Raw genomic sequence first — 16,022 nt, 5'->3', positions numbered from 1 at the left:
AAAATTCAATAATTTTAGCTGTTTTAATGATTTTTGTAAAAAAATACAGATTTAAAACCAAAACCTGAGTAGACGGTTATTGCAAAAACCAAAATCAGATCCAAAATACAAAGGAGATACACATCCAAAACCTAAACCCATGATTTGGGCCTCATGATAAAAGCTCAAACAAAATTACATCCAGGCTGAGGCCATTTTACTGAAAAGCCACCCCTAAGATCTCCTATTAGCACTACAAGGACCAGCATGCTTTCCAAATGCTGCTCCCACTCAATGCCTTCTCACACATGCAAATAAACAGTGGTAGCAGCTCCATGACTCTGGAGATAATTACCAGGTACTATAAAAGGAAAGGGGTCACAGCAAAGAGCAAACAGAGAGGGGTTGCTTTTTACTCCCTGTTTTCCCCAGCACACTGACTAATACCCGCAAAAATACCTGAACCTATCTGGTAATAGAATTTCAAAGATATTTGTTACATTAATTTGCAAATACGTGGAAAAACTGCTGAGACACATCAAGGCTTCTCTGTTATCAGCAGTCCTACACTACCTAATAGCAGTGCCCACATAGGGCCATGTGATTTGTCTAGAGTAAGACCTCATGATAAAGGCTCATACAAAATTACATTTAGATTGGAGGCTAGCTTATCGAAGATCCACCCCTAAGATCTCCCATTAGCACTACATGGACCAGAAAAAGTGGACAGAGATAAAGTACCAGCCAATCAGCTATTAGCTACCATGTTACAGGCTGTGTTTGAAAAATGTGCAGAGCTGCTTGGTTGGTACTTTATCTCTGTCCACTTTATCTCTGTCCAAGGCTTAGTACATTGACCCCTTAGACTCTGTGGCTTATGCTGGCCATACATCAGGATGACCCGCATCCGATGTGAGTCAAATCACGATTTCCCTTCCACCTCCTGACAGTCCCGGATAACATGAGTGACACACATGTGCTAATGACCCGTCATTAAATGATCAATTGTGTGCCTCACGAAAAAAAAAGGCCAGGGAAAAGCCATTCAAAATCGTACAATGCATCGTATGTGCATAAAACATGGGGGGTAATTCAGAGTTGATCGCAGCAGCAAATTTGTTAGCAGTTGTGCAAAACTATGTGCACTGCAGGTGTGGCAGATATAACATTTGCAGAGAGAATTAGATTTGGGTGGGTTATTTTGTTTCTGTGCAGGGTGAATACTGGCTGCTTTATTTTTACACTGCAATTTAGATTTCAATTTGAACACACCCCACCCAAATCTTACTCTCTCTGCATGTGTTATATCTGCCACCCCCTTCAGCAGTGCACATGGTTTTGCCCAACTGCTAACAAATTTGCTGCTGCGATCAACTCTGAATTACCCCCATGGTACAATGGGGGCCATTCCGACCCGATCACTCGCTGCAGTTTGTCGCAGCGCAGTGATTGGGTCGGAACTGCGCATGCACCGGTGTTGCAGTGCACCGGCGCATGGCAGTCGTCGTTGCCTAGCGATCACCTTTGAGATAGAGGCGGTCGCTGGGCGGGAGGGGGATGAATGGCGACATTAAGCTGCCGTTCAGGGGGCGCGGTCCGGCCAATGCAGGGGGGGCGCGGCAGCTGTATGACGTCTCATGCAGCTCCTGCGGCCAGCAGCAGCGACAAACAACTCCCGGCCAGCCGCAGGAGCTGCGCTGGCCGGGAGTTACTCCAGAAATACAAAAGCATCGCCGCTGTGTGATGCTTTTGTATTTGTGCAGGGGGGGGGGGGGGGCGCGGCACTGACATGCGGGGCGGACTAGCCCTGTGCTGGGCGTCCCCCCGCTTGTCAGGGAAGATGATCGTAGCTGTGCTAAATTTAGCACAGCTACAATCAACTCGGAATGACCCATGTGCATATGATTACAACAGATAATATGGGCTGCACATTTGATCTGAGGATGTGACGTTTTACCCACAGGGCCACGCATCGCATCTTAATCATACCCAAAACATGCACAATGTACACATGAGGCGTTAAAATCATGTATTCATACATGGTATCGACCTAGCGTATGGCCTGCATAAGATTCCTTGGCTTAGATGCTGTAGCTTTGATGACTTACTGTTTGGGTATGTGTGTGGCTGGGACCAGCTATACTTCATAAATCTGTACATACTCCTGCTCACACAGGGCTCCCAATAGTAGAGCTCAGCAGACTGTAGCAGGTGGATTTTTGAATCAACTCCTGACACCGCTCAATTACTTCTTCACTTAGCAATCAGAGAATCCCAGAGAATCTACTCTCCTCCCTATACACCGCTTCCTTTAGTGATTTCAGAAGATTTTGGGTTTCAATATCAGCTGTACGCTGTAGACACCCAAGTGTATCACTTACCCACTGGTTTACAGTGATTATTGAGCCTGCATACTGTATGTCTGAAGTACTGTATTACCTACAGTAAACTGCACTGTGTTTGGGGCAGACTATAGCTTGTTACATGCTAATTATGCACATAAACAGGGATTTGATAAAGTAAGTATTTTGCAATAAACAAATATTGCTGAGTCAATTCATACAGGCTTAGAACAACAGAAGAACCAGGAACCAGGGACCAGATCTGGGAGCGCAGGATACTGTATCTTGCATGGACTGGCCTGTGAATCAGACTAGTTGTTCTGGCACCAGAAGATCTGTGGAGCAGAAAAGACATGGCAGCTAATTTAGGGTTGAGTATTGAAAAAAATAAAAATCTGGTACACACTGGGGGGAAGGGGAGAGGGGTGACCAATTATAGGGGTGTGGCTAAATCTGGGATGTGATCAAGCCACCTCTCAAAAATGTTTTATAAATACTATTTTCAATGTGTCCTTCTACCTCTTCCACATATCTGTTTTATTTCACCTTTCCCATAATGCTTCACATCATCCCTGCTACTCTTACTTCCTCCCTCCTGTACCTCTCCTAACCTCTATCCTTCTATAACTGTGCACTTTAAATTCTCTCCTTCCTTCCATCTATCAACCATACAATTATTCTTCCCTCCATCTCTTTCTCAGCACCTCCTTCCATCTCTCACCCCTGCACCTCTCCCTCCCTCTTATTCTCAGCTAGAAAATTATCCTTCCCTCCCTAAGTACCTCCTCCCAACTCTCAACCCTGCACCTTTCACTATTTATAGGCAGGTGATACATCGCTCATGGTTAGAATGTAAACACTGTTTACACAATAGTCAGTACCTGACTTCCTGCAGCGTGCCTGGAACATCGGGACAAAGAGAAATCTCCTGGGCTGTACATCGTGCAGAGCCAACAGCACAGCATTATAATATACAGTACAAACCAGGTCGGCAGTGCCACTATGCTCATGACTGGACAATTCTAATTTCCCTCGGCCGCTGCCGAGTACACACTTACTTCCAACACACAGCCAATAGGCATGTGACTCATAGCAGACACCCAGAATGCTCCCTCCGCTGTGCCGGCAAGTTGTGGGAGTTGTAGTCCCAGAATAGTTGCTACCTGTAGCTGCTCCCCTTTCTGATTGGTCCCTGCCATTACCCACCACAACCTTCCCAATTCAAAACCAGGAAACTATGGTATCCCGAACACAATGTTCTGGATGCCTGGATGCACACTCATTTCTTGGACGTTCCCAGTAAATGGGACATATAGCACCCCTTACTGCTGAATCAGGCAATTTGTAGTGGCAGACAGACAAGCTGAAATTAAAACACAAGGAAGAGCAATTCCAGAAGTAAAAGAGTGGTACTGCCGTGGATCGTGACGCTCCCTCATTAACTCTTTCCCTGATAAATGTAACCTTTCCGGCCTTCCCATGTCCCATATTGCCACTCTTTAATCTACTGTATACTTCACTGCCCACCATATATTCCTCCTTTGTCTGTCCATTGTATAATACTGTTCTGCTTGTTCTTTGTTCAGTCCTATGTATGATGCTGCAGACCATTTGTAGCAACTTATAAATAAAAGCAAATTATAATAATAATAATAATAATCTATATTTACTGCTAAAAATCTTCTTTATCATTGGATGGTGTGTTAACTGGTTCAAGTAATACCAGGCCATTTCACAGGTAATAACGCATTATCACTTCATGGTGTAGTTGGGGATCTCTGAATAGCATAGTTTTGGGCAACACACACTTTTTAAGTTGTTCAAAAGAAAACAGTTGACTAACAAAATGTATTCAAGATATTTAATACTATAGACCACTTTTATAATAGTTTCAGAATCCCCTATAAGGACAATAGTTTCAGAATCTCCCATAAGGGAATAAAACAAGAGTGTTTTATTAATTTCTTGCATCTGTGAGCAAGATTTGTGCTCCACTCAGATTTCACATTTGGACATTGGGGATCATTCTGTCCCGTTCGCTCGCTGCGTTTAAATGCAGCAATGCGAACGGGTCCCTGCTGCGTATGCCCCGCGCCGTAGTGTGCCTGGGCATGCGGGACGGCCGAAGGCTGTAGCAGGGCAGCGATCACCTCTGCCTGATTGACAGGCAGAGGCAATCGATAGACGGGAGGGGGCAAAACGAGGACATTTGGCCGCTGTTTCGTAGGTGCGGTCTGGCCAATACATGCGTGGCCGGACCGAATGGGGGGCGGGCCACAGCGGCTGTGTGACATCATACGCAGCCGCTGCGGGCCAGGGAGCGAGGAGTAGCTCCCGGCCAGCATGCTAAAGCTGCGCTGGTAGTGAGCTACTCCTGAAGTGCAAAGGCATCACCGCTGTGCAATGCCTTTGCACTTCTGTGAGGGGGGCCGGACTGACATGTGGGGCAGACTAGCCCCGTGCTGGTCGTCCCCCCGCATGTCAGGAAAGATGATCGTAGCTGTGTTAAATTTAGCACAGCTATGATCAACTCGGAATGACCCCCACTGGCAGGGCAATTAATGTGAAATATGCATTTCCTTCCCTCTCCTTGTTACTTCAGTGCCCCCACTATTTTATCCATATCACATACTTGTTGTGGTGTTAAATGGAAGAGAGCTGCAGGGATAAATGTGATAGACTGTGAGTTGTAGGAAACCACTTGATTTTTGTTATTTAGGGCCTGATCCTGTGGTGGACACAGACATTGATGCATCTGCATTTGACAGTCACCTGTCTGCGACTTTATGCAAATACCGCTAGAAAGCACTTGCCTGGCCTACATCCTGATGTATGAATGTACAAGGACGGAGATGCCTACTATGAGTGTCTATAGATGCTTTAATACCGCCTGTGGGTATATTTACTAAAATTAGATTTTGGAATCCTCTTTATGAATCTCATTTACTAAAATTTGATTTTGCATCAATTTTCAAATCAAATTCCATGTGCATTCATGTTTGGAAGGGATTTTGAGTTGAATTTATGAAATCCCTTCTTAAATTGAACCTCAAATCCACATTAAAATCCCCAGCAAACCAAATGCAAAATCGGACAGTACTCCCTCATTGCTTCCTATTGGTCCTAATGTATCACATACACACTAACTTAAGGGGAAGCTCTCTCTTTACACTGTTTTATACATGAAAACTAAACTGATGATTACTTTTTGTTTCAACTACTTACAGCTGAAATAGTTGGCAATAAGCGTAGCTCTTTTCTGCCTTTATGGCTGCCTTCCACTTTTTACAGTATGTACACATAGTCAGTTGTTGGAAAAAAAACTCTCTGCCTCTTCCCTGTTAATTGCATAATTTGGGAGGAGTGGTTGATTTAGTGTACAATTATGCAAAAGACAGCAGCAGAACACAATTTTGAACACTTTTGCCAAATTATATAATAATATGTCTTCCGAATATTATTTTGGGAAATAAACCAAAGATGCATTCTGTCATGGGTTTGGTGGCTATACAGTATGTGGCCCTTTATAGTTATGCTCAGCAGGTGTTTGTGGATTTGACAATGGAGTCTGAAAACAGGAGCAACAGCCATAGCCAGAATAGCCGTTTTTGGTGGAAGGGGAACACATTAGAACAATATAATAAAAATTACTATTAGCTGCTTTATTAGCACATACAGTACTGGTATAGATGTATCCACATAAGCCTTTGTTATACACTGCCATGTTTGGCATGGCTTGGCATGCTATAGACTCAGAGATTTAGCCATGCTGTGTAACTTTTCTTAATTTGCTTCTTAAATATGCTACTTCATACATATTCTATTATGGCAAACAACAATTTTAAAATTCATCCACTCACTACTCATAGAAAAAAGCTTAGCCATGATATGCATGGCGTGCCAAATTGAGCAAAATGGAAAAAGTGTATGTATCTTACACAACAACCATCCTTCTGGCATTTGTCCCACAATAATTTCTGCATACCAGGATGAATTGCTGAGAATGTAGGCATCATGGGATGAACCAGGCTAGCCAGTTACAACAATCATGATTTTCAAATGAATTATATCATCCAGCCAAATCCTCTAGGGTTATTTTAGGTGGTGATTTGTATTGTGCAGGTAGGTGCACAACATACCATAACCTTGGACATCCATTATTACTACTTCCACACTGCCCTAAATGCATTTTGGTACTTAAAAAATCATCACTATCAATTTCCTATCATTAGAATGGTGTTTAGAAGCCAAAATCGAATGTCTAACATTATTCTAAACATTTGGGGATTTGAGGTTCGATTTTGAGTTCGATTTCAAACCGATTTGCAAATTGAATTTTAGTAAATGAGAGGATTTTATGATAGGCTATGGGAAAACTTTGATGTTTTTCTGAAATTTGATTTCTATTGGGATGTGAGTTAAATTTGGAGATAGAAACGATTTGACATTCGATTTGGCGTTTAGCAAATCTGTTTAATACAAATCAAATGGAAATCGAATGGTAACAGAATGCCAAAATCTCTACTAAATCAAAATCGAATAATAGTAAATTTTGCCCCTGGTGTGTTTTTAGGCACCACCCTTTGTTGCACCAATCTCTTCCATCTGAGTATGGTTGCTAAATTAAATAATTGAGGTCCTGTATGTGCAAACACCTAGAAGATAGATCCTCTCAGTGCATTTGAATAGCCACCTCCCAGTCAACACCCAGAAGCTCCTAGGACTTGTCTAGCACATTTCTGTTACCACACTTATCAATTGCTTGTACACCAAATGTACCATATGAGTTTTTAAGAATTTTGGTTCATAAGCAGTAGTAAAAATTAGCTCCACCCTGTGAAAATTGGCATTGCATGTGACTCGAAATAAGGTCATTAGACTCTAAATATTAAGTGACAATAATTTTAAAGTCAAAACGCAGTTGGTTTTGCCATTTACATTAGGGGCTAACTTTACTTCAAATCTCAGGCTATTAATTTTAACTAGGGGTGAACACCAGGCCATTTTTGGGGTTTTGTTTTGTGGTTTTCGATCTATATCTTGGTTTTGGTTTTGGATCTGTATTTTTTTTTAATTATAAAAACAGCTAAAATAACAAAATTTAGGGGTGTTTTTGTTCCTACAGTATTATTAACCTCAATACCATTAATTTCCACTCATTTTAAGTCTATTTTGTACACCTCACAGCTCCTAATATTGTTTTCAACCAGTTTAGGCTAACAGGTTGCCCCAAGGTAGCTGGATGACTAAGCTAAGCAACAAAAGTGGGCTGCACAAACACGTCGCTCATCTAAGAGTGGCACTGCAGTGGCAGGCAGGATATCAGTTTTACAAACTATGCCAAAAAAATGCTCCAAAGAGCATATAATGCTAAGAAAAGAGGTGCAAGATGGAATTGTCCTTGGGTCCTCCCAACGACCCTTATGTTGAATATATTAAACAGGACATGTACAGTTTATCAAACCAATAATTTAAATGTCAGGGACCATTAATTGTGGCCAAAATGATTGGTTTGTTTGGGCAATCACAAAAAAATGTTTTAGAAATACTACTTCCGTTAAATAATTACTCTGAAGATGTTGATGATGAGGTGTTAATTATATTTTAATCTTGTACCAAAAATTTAATTCACCACAAAATTAATTCACCGCAAATTATGTAACATAGATGAGGTGCCTAGATGGCTAACATTGACAAGATTGGGGTAAAAATAATCCCACACCCAAGAGGTGTCTTTTTTAGTCTTATTCCCAGGCATCGCAATGGCTTTCTTTTTATCACAGTCAACAACTGCAGCCACTGGTGGCTGACTTACATTAAAAACATTATCATTAACATCCTCACTGTCAGATAGTACACACATATCCCCCTCATCCTGTCCCACTTCCACATATGAATCCTCAATTTGTAATATGTCATCCTCATTATATTCATCACCATCTTTACTTGTACTGCTCTCCACATGTGCAGATTGTTCAGAAATGGTGGAAGGAGGTGAAAGTGGCTTCTCTATGAGAACAGTGTGAGAAATGTCAGACTCACACATAGCTGACATGGACACCCCTAAATGTTCCTCAAGAATGTCTGATGGTTCTGATTCTGAATGTGCTGCTTGTCTTACTAACTCTGCAGCTAACTTTCCTTTTGTTTTGTTTTTATCTACCACTCTAAAATTAAATGATTTTACATGCCCTGACATAAGCCATCTATGCCCCTGGGCATCTGCCTTACCAGATGACGTTGACAGACTTGCATTGTCAATGTCATAATTTGTGGAAGCAGATCCAGCATTAGTAGTAGCCTCAATTTCTTTCTAACAACACAAAGAGGGGTTGACCTTCACTGAAAGCATCGCACAAATGAGACAGAAATATATATAATAATTACACACTGTGGTTGACTTCACCAACAGCGTCACACAAATGAGTCAGAAATATGTAGAAGTATTTTTCATATCACACACCAGCTGTAACATTATCGCACAAATGAGTCAGAAATATATATAATTACACGCTGCAGTTGACTTCACCGACAGCATCGCACACATGATTCAGAAATATGTAGAAGTGTTTTTTATATCACACACCGTTGGTTACAGTGTCGCACAAATAAGTAAAAAATAATAGGATTTTAGTACTTACCAGGTAAATCATTTTCTTTGAATCCATAGGGGGCACTGGAGTACTCTTGGGATATGGACAGTTCCACAGGAACTAGGCACTGAATAAATTAAAATTTGAGACTACTACTCCCCTCCATATCCCAGAGTACCTCAGTGTTTTTTTACTGAGCCGAACAGGAGCTATAGAGGTTGACAATGGAGAAATACATATAACAAAAATGGACAACAATAAAGTTGACACATAACGTTACAGACAACTAACAGTTGACACGAACCCGATAAACTTGCTAATTTGAACCAGTCGGTGAGAGTGTGTTACCATAAGATCCCCTGAACTTACCACAAGCCAGGTAAAACTGCTCTGGGTGGGCGTCCAGTGCCCCCTATGGATTCAAAGAAAAGAATTTACCTGGTAAGTACCAAAATCCTATTTTCTTTTTCATCCACTAGGGGTCACTGGAGTACTCTTGGGATGTACCAAAGTTTCCCCCGTGGGCGGGAGAGCTGTTTGGCACCTGTAACACTAGACGACCAAAGCTAGATGCTGATGCCGCAAAAGTATCAAACTTGTAAAAGTGCACAAACGTGTGCACTGAAGACCATGTAGCCGCACGGCAAAGCTGTGTATTAGAAGCTCCATGACCAGCTGCCCATGACGTTCCTACAGAACGTGTGGAATGAGCTGTTACTGATGTAGGCGGCTGTAACCTAGCATGAAGGTAAGCCTGACGTATGGTCAGTTTTATCCATCTGGATAAGGTCTGCTTAGAAGCTGGCCAACCCATCTTGGCAGCATTATAGAGAACAAACAACGTATCCATCTTACGAACTGTAGACGTTCGGGATACAGAAATGCGTAGTGCGCGTACCACATCCAAGGTTCCAGAATCTCCTGTTAACACAGGAACTACTATTGGTTGATTGATGTGAAAAGAGGACACTACTTTTGGTAGGAAAGCGGGATTTGTCCGTAGTTCCGCTCTATCATCATGAAACACTAAATACGGTGGCTTGCATGACAAGGCACCCAAATCTGAAACACGCCTTGCCGAAGCTAAGGCTAGGAGAAAAAATGTTTTCCATGTGAGAAACTTAATATCCACTTGTTGTAAGGGTTCAAAATAAAAAGACTGTAAGAAATCTAAAACCAGATTCAAGTCTCATAGCGCAGTAGGTGGAGTGAATGGAGGCTGTACTCTGAGAACACACTGCATAAAGGTGTGTACCGATGGCAATAGAGCCAATCTTCTTTGAAAATAAATTGACAACGCAGATATCTGCACTTTTAGTGTGGATAAACGCAGACCTCCATCTAGCCCCATCTGTAGAAATAACAAAAGACGGGATAACTTGAAAGACGATGTCGGAAACTTCCGAGCTTCACACCAACCTATATAGGCACGCCAAATTCTGTAATAATGAGCTGCCGTAACCGGCTTCCTAGCTCGCAACATGGTTGGTATAACGGATTCTGGAATGCCCTCTCTTCTTAAGAGGGCTGTCTCAACAGCCACCCCGTCAAACGCAGACGCGCTAAATCGGGGTAAAGGAACGGACCCTGTTGTAACAGGTCCGGACGTAGTGGGAGTGGCCAAGGATCGTCTGCGAGTAGACCGCGGAGATCCGAAAACCAAGCTCTGCGAGGCCAATGAGGCGCCACTAGTATGACTGTGACGGACTCTCTTTTGATCCGTTTTAGCAATAGAGGGAGCAGCGGAAACAGTGGAAACAGATACACGAGACTGTATGGCCACGTGATTGTGAGAGCATCCACCGCCACTGCCTTTGGATCTCTCATTCTGGACACGTACTGGGGCATTTGATGATTGTGGCGAGATGCCATCAGGTCCACCTGCGGGTAACCCCACTTCTGGACCAGCATGTGAAACACTTCTGGATTTAATGCCCTTTTTCCTGGATGAAAATCCTGCCGACTGAGATAATCTGCCTCCCAGTTGTCCACTCCCGGAATACTGACGACAATATCACTTGGTGAAACTCGGCCCAAATGAGGATTCGAGCTACTTCCCGCATTGCCATGCGGCTTTTCGTTCCTCCTTGTTTGTTGATGTATGCGACCGCCGTCGCATTGTCTGATTGCACCTGAACATCCTGAGCCTGCAGCATGTGCACTGCTTGTCATAGCGCATTGTAAATTGCCCGGAGTTCCAGGACATTTATAGACCGCAATCTTTCGTGATCCGCCCAGAGACCCTGAAGCTGATAATTTTGAACTACTGCTCCCCAACCTCTGAGACTCGCGTCCGGCGTAAGAATTATCCAATTCCAGGCGCCGAACCATTTCCCTGCGGTTAGATTCTGTACTTTAAGCCACCAGAGTAGAGACACTCTGGCCCTTGGAGACAACCTCACCCTGTGGTGAATCTGCAGATGCGAGCCCGACCACTGTGTGAGCACATTCAGCTGAAAAGGACGTGAGTGAAGTCTTCCGAACTGAAGCGCTTCGAAAGCCGCCACCATTGTGCCTAAGAGGCGAATGCACAAATGAACCGAGACTGTGCGTGGCTTGAGCACTAATTGTACCAGATGACGAATGACCTGTACTTTCTGTTCTGGTAGGTAAATTCTTTGATTTACCGTATCGAGAATCATACCTAGGAATTGAAGTCGTTGAGATGGAATTAGATGTGATTTCTTGAAGTTGACAATCCAACCGTGGTGAACAAGTACATTGTATGTCAGCAATGCCTGTTGAAGGAGGATTCGTTGAGACGGAGCCTTGATGAGTAAATCATCCAAGTATGGAACTATTATCACTCCCAGGGATCTGAGATGAGCTATCATCACAGACATCACTTTGGTGAATACCCGAGGCGCTGACGAGAGGCCAAACGGTAGAGCCTGAAACTGGTAATGGTTCTGTCGTATTGCAAACCGCAAGAACCTTTGATGAGGTGGCCAAATTGGAATGTGTAAGTACGCATCCTTGAGATCCACCGCAATCATGAATTCCTGTGGCTCTAGGCCTGCAATTACTGACCGCAGAGATTCCATCTTGAATCTTTAGTAAGTGACGTACTGATTGAGGCCCTTTAAGTTCAATATTGGCCTGACTGAGCCATCCGGCTTTGGTACCACAAACAGACTGGAATAATAACCCTGACCCTGTTGGTGTACAGGGACCGGAATCAAAACTGCTGCATCCAGCAGAGACTGAATGGCAATCTGCAGAATCGCCTTCTTGTCGTCCCGCACAGGCAGTCCTGTCCTGAAAAACTGCATTGGCGGGAGACAGTCGAACTCTATTTTGTAACCTCTTAAAACTAAACTGCGGATCCACCCATCTGTGTACGTCTGAAGCCACGCCAACTGGAATGACTGAAGGCATGCTCCCACAATAGGAGATCCGAGAGGGGCTGGGAGCCCGTCATGCCACTGGCTTGCCGGCGACTTTAGTATCCTGACGAGTGGTATTAGTTTGTTGGAAACCACGTCCCCAACCTCTTCTACCAGGTGTGGCCGTTCCCCTGCCACGCCCGCGAAAGGACTGAGGTCTAAAGGATTTGAACACCGGTCCAGAATACCTCCTTCTAGGTACTGTTGGAGGTAATGGTAAGAAAACGGACTTTCCTCCCATGGCCTCAGAAATCCATTTGTCCAATTCAGGACCAAATAACTTCTCGCCCTCATAAGGTAATGCTTCTATACCTTTTTTGACCTCTGCCTCCGCTTGCCAAGAACGTAGCCAGAGCGCTCGTCATGCTGTAACTAGCGATGATGAAAGGCGAGAAGTGAGCTGACAGACGTCAGTAGAAGCTGTACATACATAGTCAGCAGCTTCCCAGATTTGGTCAGCAAGAAGTATAAGTGATCATCAGTTAAGGCAGACTTGAGTTCAGTTATCCATACCATTAGCGCCTTAGTTACCCAAATGCCACCTAACCCAGGTCTAAGCAGCACTCCTGCTGCTGTATACATGGACTTTAGCATAGCTTCTATTTTACGGTCCGAAGGGTCTTTAAGTGTAGTAGCAGCTGGTACTGGTATGGTTAATTTCTTTGTAAGTTTAGACACAGATGAATCCACCAACGGCGGATTCTCCCATGTAGCTGTTACTGAGTCTGGAAACGGATAACTAGACCTAAATCTACGAGGTATAGAAAATTGTTTATCCGGATTCTTCCTTGTTTCTAGTAACATTTTATTAAGAGATTCCGAAACAGGAAAACATATTGGAGTTCTCTGTCGTTTAGTAAAGACGACCTCATCATTTGTCAGAGGCTCCTTAGTTTCTGTAAACTTCAGAGACTGACGCACCGCTCTGATGAGATTATCAATGCCCGGGCTGTCAAAATTGTCACCATCTGACTGCTGGTCTACTTCGCCCTCCTCAACCTCATCTTGTACAGTGAGGTCTGGCGTAGTATCGTCAGAAAGTAACATAGCAGAAACCGGTAATTTATAAGAGAAATGAAACTTATCCCTCTTATCCAAAGAGGATTTGGATTTTTGGAAAGGCTGAGACCCCTCCGGTAGTTCTAGCGGCCTCACCCTAGACTCAGATCTTGCCTCCTCTCGCTCTTGCCGAGAGGCAGCCAATTCTGATTGCAATCCAGCTAGGACATCTGCTAACATAGCCCATGGGGAGTCCGGGGTTGAAATTGGAATTGGAACCGGAGCAGAAATTGTATTTGTTTCTGAATTTACAAAACATACTTTACATGTGGTAGATCCATCCGGTAATACACCCTTACAGACATTGCAGTGAAACTGCTTTTTGGACTTTGCTGGTGTCTTACTCATTATGCAGACAGACAATACAAATTACAAAGACAGACAACTTGCGCGACTCAGTAAATAGCACTAAGGTGTCTCTTTAAATATATATCTGGCCAAGTGCAGTGCACGCCAGCAATATGCCCGATCCCAAATTTCCCCTAACACCCCTGCGCCTTCAATGGTGGAGAGATGTAATACAGGAAATTCTGGAAATACAACAGGAAAAACAGGAAGCATGGTTAATATGTCCCCATGCTCACAGTATAACACAAAGTGCAGTCTTATAATTATGTAAGCAGATTAAACCTCTTATACATCAACCTGCACATATAACCTCCTTTTTAACAAAGGCTTAATAGCATGTTTATGCAGCGCTGCCTGAACCTGAGTTTTTTTTTATCTCTCCCCCCCCCCCCCCCCCCCGGGCTCCGTGTACCGCCTCACTACACACGGAGAGAGGGAGCCGGAAGCGGCATCGGAGCCGGGGAGCGTGCTGCACAGAGCCGCTGAGCGGCCTGTGCATAAATCAACTAGCCGGCGTGGCTCAGAGTGGCGGGGAAGGCAGCATATCAGCGGCGCTGGAAGCGGCGGCGGGTGGCTGAAGGCAGCGGCGGGCGGGCCAGACACACACACAGTATCCAACACAGCGGGGCGGCAGCGTGAGCTGACCGCCCCATTCAACATACCTGTACCCTGTGGTGAGGGCTTTGACAGGGCTTCTTCTGTAAGTTCCGTCCAGCCTTTTCTGCAGGAGTCCTGGACGTGGTGGTGAGGGAGCTCTTTCCGAGAGGCCTGACACCCACAGCTGCTTCAGCAGCTTCCACTATCCCGGACCCTCGCCTTTCTGGAAGGGGGGAAGGGATGTGGAACATTGAAAAAAAAAATCAAAAGAAATCCAATAATTGTGGACAAATTCCACAGGCCTTGTTGCTCAGTGAGCACCGAAAAAAACACTGAGGTACTCTGGGATATGGAGGCGAGGAGTAGTCTCAAATTTTAATTTATTCAGTGCCTAGTTCCTGTGGAACCGTCCATATCCCAGTGACCCCTAGTGGATGAAAAAGAAATATATAAATAATTACACACTGCAGTTGACTTCACATAATGCGTTTATGAGTAGGAAATAATATACTGCAGTCTGGTAGTTTGTGAGAGTGTGGCCTGGGCACTCACTCTAGGTAGTGGTTATGTTGTAAAGGAGAGTTCAAATGGCAGTGCTCTCCGATGGTATATGAATGAATAATACGATTAATTAAAAAATCATAATTTAATAAGCATGAAAGTGTTAGCTCTATTGACATATGGCATAACACAGACATTTAACATATACAACATATAATGATAAATGCATTCCAGTGAAAAAAGCTAAGGAGCCACAGGTGGAATAATTATAGGGTGCTCCAACTTCACCCTGCTCTGACTGCTAAGCTTAAGAATGGCAAGGTCCAGCATGGATTGTTCACAATTTACATATTAAAACATATATTGATAAAACATACCAATAAAAAGCAAAAGGAGCTGCAGGTGGAATAACAACAGGGTGCTCCAACTTTACCCTGCTCTAGCTCCTAAGCATAAAGATAATGAGGTACAACACAGAGTTGTCCTCTGTGATTCTGGAAAAGTGGATTACCAATTCATTTCGAGACACTAGGTCTCTTCCTCAGGGCTTCATGGTCCTTCCTGGTGCCAGACAGGGGTTAAAGCGAGCCGGAACGGGGCAGAACTGCGTTCCGTCAGTTCCACTTGGAGAAGGAATGCAGTTCCACCTCCTCTGGCTCACCTCACTCGATGTGTGCCTGCACTGCAGGGAGATGCCGGGCACCTGCTGTTACCAGCGGCGCCCAGCTCTCCCTGCACAGTGGAAGCCCGGTGGTAGGAGCTCACTACTGAGCTCCTGCTTCCAGCTCAAGGCTCCAGTGTGCGCTATGAGAAAGACATCATGACATCTCTCTCATAGTGCAGGGAGCCAGACGCCAGGAGATCACAGTGGTCAGACTCGGGAGCGGGGCTTGGTAAGTATGGTGTTTTTTTTTAAGGCACATCTACTGGGGGCAAGCTACAGGGGGCAAGCTACAAGGGGTAAACTACTGGGGGAAACTACAGGGGTGCATTACTACTGGGGGCATTACTACCTGGGGCAGACCACTGGGGGCATAACTACAGGGGCTATGCTACAGGGGGCATTACTATTTGGGGACTAAACTACAGGGGGTCTAAACTACATGGAGCATTACTACAGGGGGCTAAACTACAAGGGGGCAAACTACAGAGGTCATTACTACTTGGGGCATTACTGCTTGGGGCAAGCTACATGGGGCTAACTACTGGGGTCAAGC

The sequence above is a fragment of the Pseudophryne corroboree genome, chromosome 6 (assembly GCF_028390025.1).
Source record: "Pseudophryne corroboree isolate aPseCor3 chromosome 6, aPseCor3.hap2, whole genome shotgun sequence".
Lineage (NCBI taxonomy): Eukaryota > Metazoa > Chordata > Amphibia > Anura > Myobatrachidae > Pseudophryne > Pseudophryne corroboree.
The sequence above is the reverse complement of the archived record's forward strand: the minus strand, read 5'-3'. Positions refer to the sequence as shown.